Genomic DNA, 9,382 nt, shown 5'->3' on the forward strand with positions numbered 1-9,382 from the left:
ATAAGATGAGTTGCTGTGTTTTTCACGGAGAAAAACGAATTAACATGATAATTAACTAATTATCATGACATGATAAACATGTCAGTGAGAGATGGAAAAAAAGATGCAAGCAGAAGAGGACAGCAGATTGAGAAGAGATTTCTTCAAACGGTAAGGAGCTTCAACCAAGTGATATCTGATAAGGTTAAAACTTCAAGCTTAAATCTGATGTCCAGATTCATGCTAAACTTTTCTGATTACTCGGTGAATCTGTTCATGTTTTGAATCGGGTAATTCCATGGTGAGAAATGTCTTTGACAAAAAAAATGCAGGATTAATTAATAGCTGTATATGACTGCTAGGTTAGGACGTGGTCAATACTTAAGAGAGAGAGAGATTTTGCTCTGATAGAAATCTTTATTAATATTTATTGGAAATCTTTTCCTCCATGAGATTGTTTGTGGGCAAAGTCAATAAATTGTCTCCTGGCTTTCAGGTCCCCCTGAGCCAAATTTACAGTTTTTGCAATTAAGAAAAGAAAAAAAAAGATTTAAGGTGAAACAAATTTTTTCAAGTCATGGAATGATGACATTATCACTCATTCCATATTGTTCCTAAAGTTCGCAGTCTTTTTTTACTTAAAAGTTAAAGCAGAGCTTGTTTTTTTTTTAGCTTCTTTGATAATGTAACTCTGCATATGTGTACATGCATGTGCACTGATGTGTGCATGGGGGGTGATCTGACATTACAGACCCTTGAAAAAGTAGTCATAGTCCTTGAACTTTTGCACATGTTGTCACCTTACAACCACAAACAAAAGATGTTTTTTATTGACAGTTTCAATGGTAGATTAAGGTGTGAAACAGCTGTGTAGTGCCTTTTGTTTCTGAAGAAGGTATTTAACTGAGAGCCATGTTAGGCTGGTGAGACTCTGCTGACTGTCTGCCCCGCGGTCATGTAGGCTCTCCACAAGCTTGGTTTTCTGTTCTTTGTGTGGTTGGATTAAAGAATGTTAGGTACCGCTCAACACTCATCTGCAGGGTTTATTTAAATGGAAAACTTCCACAACAGTGTGCAAGCATTTCCATGTTTGGATTTTTTGCATTTTGTTGATTTGTAGGAGTTTGTCTCTGGATGTGTGCAAATGTATGTGCATTCATGTGTTCTTGCGTGGAGATCTGAGGTTGGCTGGTAGGGTGGACATCTGTGCATAATCACATGTGTGTGCAAATATTTCCATCTTTGGATTTCTTGGAATTTGGATTCTTTGTAGGAGTTTATCTGTGGATGTGTCCAAAAATATGTGCATTCACGTGTGCCTGCATGGAGATCTGAGGTTGGCTGGTAGGGTGGACCTCTGCGCATAATCACATGTGTGTGCAAACATTTCCATGTTTGGATATCTTGGAATTTGGTGTTCTTTAGGGAAGTTTATCTGTGGATGTGTGCAAATGTATGTGCATTCATGTGTGCCTGCATGGAGATCTGAGGTTGGCTCTTAGGGTGGACCTCTGCGCATAATCACATGTGTGTGCAAACATTTCCATGTCTGGATATCTTGGAATTTGGTTGATTTGTAGGAGATTATCTGTGGATGTGTGCAAATGTATGTGCATTCATGTGTCCTTGCGTGGAGATCTGAGGTTGGCTGGTAGGGTGGACCTCTGTGCATAATCACATGTGTGTGCAAACATTTCCATGTTTGGATTTCTTGGATTTTGGATTCTTTGTAGGAGTTTATCTGTGGATGTGTCCAAAAATATGTGCATTCACGTGTGCCTGCATGGAGATCTGAGGTTGGCTGGTAGGGTGGACCTCTGCGCGTAATCACATGTGTGTGCAAACATTTCCATGTTTGGATATCTTGGAATTTGGTGTTCTTTAGGGGAGTTTATCTCTGGATGTGTGCAAATGTATGTGCATTCATGTGTGCCTGCGTGGAGATCTGAGGTTGGCTGGTAGGGTGGACCTCTGCGCATAATCACATGTGTGTGCAAACATTTCCATGTTTGGATTTCTTGGAATTTGGTTGATTTGTAGGAGTTTATCTGTGGATGTGTGCAAATGTATGTGCATTCATGTGTGCCTGCGTGGAGATCTGAGGTTGGCTGGTAGGGTGGACATCTGCGCATTATCACATGTGTGTGCAAACATTTCCATGTTTGGATTTCTTGGAATTTGGTGTTCTTTAGGGGAGTTTATCTCTGGATGTGTGCAAATGTATGTGCATTCATGTGTGCCTGCGTGGAGATCTGAGGTTGGCTGGTAGGGTGGACCTCTGCGCATAATCACATGTGTGTGCAAACATTTCCATGTTTAGATTTCTTCGAATTTGGTGTTCTTTAGGGGAGTTTATCTCTGGATGTGTGCAAATGTATGTGCATTCATGTGTGCCTGCGTGGAGATCTGAGGTTGGCTGGTACGGGGGACCTCTGCGCATAATCACATGTGTGTGCAAACATTTCCATGTTTGGATTTCTTGGAATTTGTTTGATTTGTAGGAGTTTATCTGTGGATGTGTGCAAATGTATGTGCATTCATGTCTCCTTGCGTGGAGATCTGAGGTTGGCTGGTAGGGTGGACCTCTGCGCATAATCACATGTGTGTGCAAACATTTCCATGTTTGGATATCTTGTAATTTGGTTGATTTGTAGGAATTTATCTGTGGATGTGTGCAAATGTATGTGCATTCATGTGTGCCTGCATGGAGATCTGAGGTTGGCTGGTAGGGTGGACCTCTGCGCATAATCACATGTGTGTGCAAACATTTCCATGTTTAGATATCTTGGAATTTGGTGTTATTTAGGGGAGTTTATCTGTGGATGTGTGGAAATGTATGTGCATTCATGTGTGCCTGCGTGGAGATCTGAGGTTGGCTGGTAGGGTGGACCTCTGCGCATAATCACATGTGTGTGCAAACATTTCCATGTTTGGATTTCTTGGAATTTGGATTCTTTGTAGGAGTTTATCTGTGGATGTGTCCAAAAATATGTGCATTCACGTGTGCCTGCATGGAGATCTGAGGTTGGCTGGTAGGGTGGACCTCTGCGCATAATCACATGTGTGTGCAAACATTTCCATGTCTGGATATCTTGGAATTTGGTTGATTTGTAGGAGATTATCTGTGGATGTGTGCAAATGTATGTGCATTCATGTGTCCTTGCGTGGAGATCTGAGGTTGGCTGGTAGGGTGGACCTCTGCGCATAATCACATGTGCGTGCAAACATTTCCATGTTTGGATATCTTGGAATTTGGTGGTCTTTAGGGGAGTTTATCTCTGGATGTGTGCAAATGTATGTGCATTCATGTGTGCCTGCGTGGAGATCTGAGGTTGGCTGGTAGGGTGGACCTCTGCGCATAATCACATGTGTGTGCAAACATTTCCATGTTTTGATTTCTTGGAATTTGGTTGATTTGTAGGAGTTTATCTGTGGATGTGTGCAATTGTATGTGCATTCATGTGTGACTGCGTGGAGATCTGAGGTTGGCTGGTAGGGTGGACCTCTGCGCATAATCACATGTGTGTGCAAACATTTCCATGTTTAGATTTCTTGGAATTTGGTGTTCTTTAGGGGAGTTTATCTCTGGATGTGTGCAAATGTATGTGCATTCATGTGTGCCTGCGTGGAGATCTGAGGTTGGCTGGTAGGGTGGACCTCTGCGCATAATCACATGTGTGTGCAAACATTTCCATGTTTTAATATCTTGGAATTTGTTTGATTTGTAGGAGTTTATCTGTGGATGTGTGCAAATGTATGTGCATTCATGTGTCCTTGCGTGGAGATCTGAGGTTGGCTGGTAGGGTGGACCTCTGCGCATAATCACATGTGTGTGCAAACATTTCCATGTTTGGATATCTTGGAATTTGGTTGATTTTTAGGAATTTATCTGTGGATGTGTGCAAATGTATGTGCATTCATGTGTGCCTGCATGGAGATCTGAGGTTGGCTGGTAGGGTGGACCTCTGCGCATAATCACATGTGTGTGCAAACATTTCCATGTTTGGATATCTTGGAATTTGGTGTTTTTTAGGGGAGTTTATCTCTGGATGTGTGCAAATGTATGTGCATTCATGTGTGCCTGCGTGGAGATCTGAGGTTGGCTGGTAGGGTGGACCTCTGCGCATAATCACATGTGTGTGCAAACATTTCCATGTTTGGATTTCTTGGAATTTGGTTGATTTGTAGGAGTTTATCTCTGGATGTGTGCAAATGTATGTGCATTCATGTGTGCCTGCGTGGAGATCTGAGGTTGGCTGGTAGGGTGGACCTCTGCGCATAATCACATGTGTGTGCAAACATTTCCATGTTTGGATATCTTGGAATTTGGTGTTCTTTAGGGGAGTTTATCTGTGGATGTGTGCAAATGTATGTGCATTCATGTGTGCCTGCGTGGAGATCTGAGGTTGGCTGGTAGGGTGGACCTCTGCGCATAATCACATGTGTGTGCAAACATTTCCATGTTTGGATATCTTGGAATTTGGTGTTCTTTAGGGGAGCTTGTCTCTGGATGTGTGAAAATGTATGTGCATTCATGTGTGCCTGCGTGGAGATCTGAGGTTGGATGGTAGGGTGGACCTCTTCGCATAATCACATGTGTGTGCAAACATTTCCATGTCTGGATATCTTGGAATTTGGTTGATTTTTAGGAGTTTATCTGTGGATGTGTGCAAATGTATGTGCATTCATGTGTCCTTGCATGGAGATCTGAGGTTGGCTGGTAGGGTGGACCTCTGCGCATAATCACATGTGTGTGCAAACATTTCCATGTTTGGATTTCTTGGAATTTGGATTCTTTGTAGGAGTTTATCTGTGGATGTGTCCAAAAATATGTGCATTCACGTGTGCCTGCATGGAGATCTGAGGTTGGCTGGTAGGGTGGACCTCTGCGCATAATCACATGTGTGTGCAAACATTTCCATGTCTGGATATCTTGGAATTTGGTTGATTTGTAGGAGATTATCTGTGGATGTGTGCAAATGTATGTGCATTCATGTGTCCTTGCGTGGAGATCTGAGGTTGGCTGGTAGGGTGGACCTCTGCGCATAATCACATGTGTGTGCAAACATTTCCATGTTTGGATATCTTGGAATTTGGTGTTTTTTAGGGGAGTTTATCTCTGGATGTGTGCAAATGTATGTGCATTCATGTGTGCCTGCGTGGAGATCTGAGGTTGGCTGGTAGGGTGGACCTCTGCGCATAATCACATGTGTGTGCAAACATTTCCATGTTTGGATTTCTTGGAATTTGGTTGATTTGTAGGAGTTTATCTCTGGATGTGTGCAAATGTATGTGCATTCATGTGTGCCTGCGTGGAGATCTGAGGTTGGCTGGTAGGGTGGACCTCTGCGCATAATCACATGTGTGTGCAAACATTTCCATGTTTGGATATCTTGGAATTTGGTGTTCTTTAGGGGAGCTTGTCTCTGGATGTGTGAAAATGTATGTGCATTCATGTGTGCCTGCGTGGAGATCTGAGGTTGGATGGTAGGGTGGACCTCTTCGCATAATCACATGTGTGTGCAAACATTTCCATGTCTGGATATCTTGGAATTTGGTTGATTTGTAGGAGTTTATCTGTGGATGTGTGCAAATGTATGTGCATTCATGTGTCCTTGCATGGAGATCTGAGGTTGGCTGGTAGGGTGGACCTCTGCGCATAATCACATGTGTGTGCAAACATTTCCATGTTTGGATTTCTTGGAATTTGGATTCTTTGTAGGAGTTTATCTGTGGATGTGTCCAAAAATATGTGCATTCACGTGTGCCTGCATGGAGATCTGAGGTTGGCTGCTAGGGTGGACCTCTGCGCATAATCACATGTGTGTGCAAACATTTCCATGTCTGGATATCTTGGAATTTGGTTGATTTGTAGGAGATTATCTGTGGATGTGTGCAAATGTATGTGCATTCATGTGTCCTTGCGTGGAGATCTGAGGTTGGCTGGTAGGGTGGACCTCTGCGCATAATCACATGTGTGTGCAAACATTTCCATGTTTGGATATCTTGGAATTTGGTGTTTTTTAGGGGAGTTTATCTCTGGATGTGTGCAAATGTATGTGCATTCATGTGTGCCTGCGTGGAGATCTGAGGTTGGCTGGTAGGGTGGACCTCTGCGCATAATCACATGTGTGTGCAAACATTTCCATGTTTGGATTTCTTGGAATTTGGTTGATTTGTAGGAGTTTATCTCTGGATGTGTGCAAATGTATGTGCATTCATGTGTGCCTGCGTGGAGATCTGAGGTTGGCTGGTAGGGTGGACCTCTGCGCATAATCACATGTGTGTGCAAAAATCTCCATGTTTAGATTTCTTGGAATTTTGGTGTTCTTTAGGGGAGTTTATCTCTGGATGTGTGGAAATGTATGTGCATTCATGTGTGCCTGCGTGGAGATCTGACGTTGGCTCGTAGGGTGGACCTCTGCGCATAATCACATGTGTGTGCAAACATTTCCATGTTTGGATTTCTTGGAATTTGTTTGATTTGTAGGAGTTTGTCTGTGGATGTGTGCAAATGTATGTGCATTCATGTCTCCTTGCGTTGAGATCTGAGGTTGGCTGGTAGGTGGACCTCTGCGCATAATCACATGTGTGTGCAAACATTTCCATGTTTGGATATCTTGGAATTTGGTTGATTTGTAGGAGTTTATCTTTGGATGTGTGCAAATGTATGTGCATTCATGTGTGCCTGCATGGAGATCTGAGGTTGGCTGGTAGGGTGGACCTCTGCGCATAATCACATGTGTGTGCAAACATTTCCATGTTTGGATATCTTGGAATTTGGTGTTCTTTAGGGGAGTTTATCTGTGGATGTGTGCAAATGTATGTGCATTCATGTGTGCCTGCGTGGAGATCTGAGGTTGGCTGGTAGGGTGGACCTCTGCGCATAATCACATGTGTGTGCAAACATTTCCATCTTTGGATATCTTGGAATTTGGTGTTCTTTAGGGGAGCTTGTCTCTGGATGTGTGAAAATGTATGTGCATTCATGTGTGCCTGCGTGGAGATCTGAGGTTGGATGGTAGGGTGGACCTCTTCGCATAATCACATGTTTGTGCAAACATTTCCATGTCTGGATATCTTGGAATTTGGTTGATTTGTAGGAGTTTATCTGTGGATGTGTGCAAATGTATGTGCATTCATGTGTCCTTGCATGGAGATCTGAGGTTGGCTGGTAGGGTGGACCTCTGCGCATAATCACATGTGTGTGCAAACATTTCCATGTTTGGATTTCTTGGAATTTGGTGTTCTTTGTAGGAGTTTATCTGTGGATGTGTCCAAAAATATGTGCATTCACGTGTGCCTGCATGGAGATCTGAGGTTGGCTGGTAGGGTGGACCTCTGCGCATAATCACATGTGTGTGCAAACATTTCCATGTCTGGATATCTTGGAATTTGGTTGATTTGTAGGAGATTATCTGTGGATGTGTGCAAATGTATGTGCATTCATGTGTCCTTGCGTGGAGATCTGAGGTTTGCTGGTAGGGTGGACCTCTGCGCATAATCACATGTGTGTGCAAACATTTCCATGTTTGGATATCTTGGAATTTGGTGTTCTTTAGGGGAGTTTATCTCTGGATGTGTGCAAATGTATGTGCATTCATGTGTGCCTGCGTGGAGATCTGAGGTTGGCTGGTAGGGTGGACCTCTGCGCATAATCACATGTGTGTGCAAACATTTCCATGTTTGGATTTCTTGGAATTTGGTTGATTTGTAGGAGTTTATCTGTGGATGTGTCCAAATGTATGTGCATTCATGTGTGCCTGCGTGGAGATCTGAGGTTGGCTGGTAGGGTGGACCTCTGCGCATAATCACATGTGTGTGCAAAAATCTCCATGTTTAGATTTCTTGGAATTTGGTGTTCTTTAGGGGAGTTTATCTCTGGATGTGTGCAAATGTATGTGCATTCATGTGTGCCTGCGTGGAGATCTGACGTTGGCTGGTAGGGTGGACCTCTGCGCATAATCACATGTGTGTGCAAACATTTCCATGTTTGGATTTCTTGGAATTTGTTTGATTTGTAGGAGTTTATCTGTGGATGTGTGCAAATGTATGTGCATTCATGTCTCCTTGCATGGAGATCTGAGGTTGGCTGGTAGGGTGGACCTCTGCGCATAATCACATGTGTGTGCAAACATTTCCATGTTTGGATATCTTGGAATTTGGTGTTCTTTAGGGGAGTTTATCTCTGGATGTGTGCAAATGTATGTGCATTCATGTGTGCCTGCGTGGAGATCTGAGGTTGGCTGGTAGGGTGGACCTCTGCGCATAATCACATGTGTGTGCAAACATTTCCATGTTTGGATATCTTGGAATTTGGTGTTCTTTAGGGGAGTTTATCTGTGGATGTGTGCAAATGTATGTGCATTCATGTGTGCCTGCGTGGAGATCTGAGGTTGGCTGGTAGGGTGGACCTCTGCGCATAATCACATGTGTGTGCAAACATTTCCATGTTTGGATATCTTGGAATTTGGTGTTCTTTAGGGAGTTTATCTGTGGATGTGTGCAAATGTATGTGCATTCATGTGTGCCTGCGTGGAGATCTGAGGTTGGCTGGTAGGGTGGACCTCTGCGCATAATCACATGTGTGTGCAAACATTTCCATGTCTGGATATCTTGGAATTTGGTTGATTTGTAGGAGTTTATCTGTGGATGTGTGCAAATGTATGTGCATTCATGTGTCCTTGCATGGAGATCTGAGGTTGGCTGGTAGGGTGGACCTCTGCGCATAATCACATGTGTGTGCAAACATTTCCATCTTTGGATTTCTTGGAATTTGGATTCTTTGTAGGAGTTTATCTGTGGATGTGTCCAAAAATATGTGCATTCACGTGTGCCTTCATGGAGATCTGAGGTTGGCTGGTAGGGTGGACCTCTGCGCATAATCACATGTGTGTGCAAACATTTCCATGTCTGGATATCTTGGAATTTGGTTGATTTGTAGGAGATTATCTGTGGATGTGTGCAAATGTATGTGCATTCATGTGTCCTTTTTGTGGAGATCTGAGGTTGGCTGGTAGGGTGGACCTCTGCGCATAATCACATGTGTGTGCAAACATTTCCATGTTTGGATATCTTGGAATTTGGTGTTCTTTAGGGGAGTTTATCTCTGGATGTGTGCAAATGTATGTGCATTCATGTGTGCCTGCGTGGAGATCTGAGGTTGGCTGGTAGGGTGGACCTCTGCGCATAATTACATGTGTGTGCAAACATTTCCATGTTTGGATTTCTTGGAATTTGGTTGATTTGTAGGAGTTTATCTGTGGATGTGTGCAAATGTATGTGCATTCATGTGTCCTTTTTGTGGAGATCTGAGGTTGGCTGGTAGGGTGGACCTCTGCGCATAATCACATGTGTGTGCAAACATTTCCATCTTTGGATTTCTTGGAATTTGGTTGATTTG

General features: G+C 43.2%; 1 long non-coding RNA gene across 8 annotated transcripts; it reads left to right on the forward strand.

The window, feature by feature from the left end:
• The first annotated feature begins 349 nt into the window (after nucleotides 1-349).
• LOC146490371 (uncharacterized) lies at nucleotides 350-9,297 on the forward strand. 8 transcript variants are annotated; one of them, XR_014872793.1, is made up of 7 exons: nucleotides 350-1,162; nucleotides 1,316-1,622; nucleotides 1,776-2,390; nucleotides 3,004-6,237; nucleotides 6,545-6,992; nucleotides 7,300-7,759; nucleotides 8,067-8,781. It is a non-coding gene; the product is annotated as an uncharacterized LOC146490371 (long non-coding RNA). The 8 variants fall into 8 exon arrangements; XR_014872792.1 differs by lacking the exon at nucleotides 350-1,162 and having other exon boundaries at nucleotides 1,200-1,622; nucleotides 8,067-8,780; XR_014872795.1 differs by lacking the exons at nucleotides 350-1,162; nucleotides 1,776-2,390 and having other exon boundaries at nucleotides 1,200-1,622; nucleotides 8,067-8,780.
• The last annotated feature ends 85 nt before the right edge of the window (nucleotides 9,298-9,382 follow it).

Source organism: Neolamprologus multifasciatus, unplaced genomic scaffold (genome assembly GCF_963576455.1).
Source record: "Neolamprologus multifasciatus unplaced genomic scaffold, fNeoMul1.2 scaffold_10, whole genome shotgun sequence".
NCBI classification, from domain to species: domain Eukaryota; kingdom Metazoa; phylum Chordata; class Actinopteri; order Cichliformes; family Cichlidae; genus Neolamprologus; species Neolamprologus multifasciatus.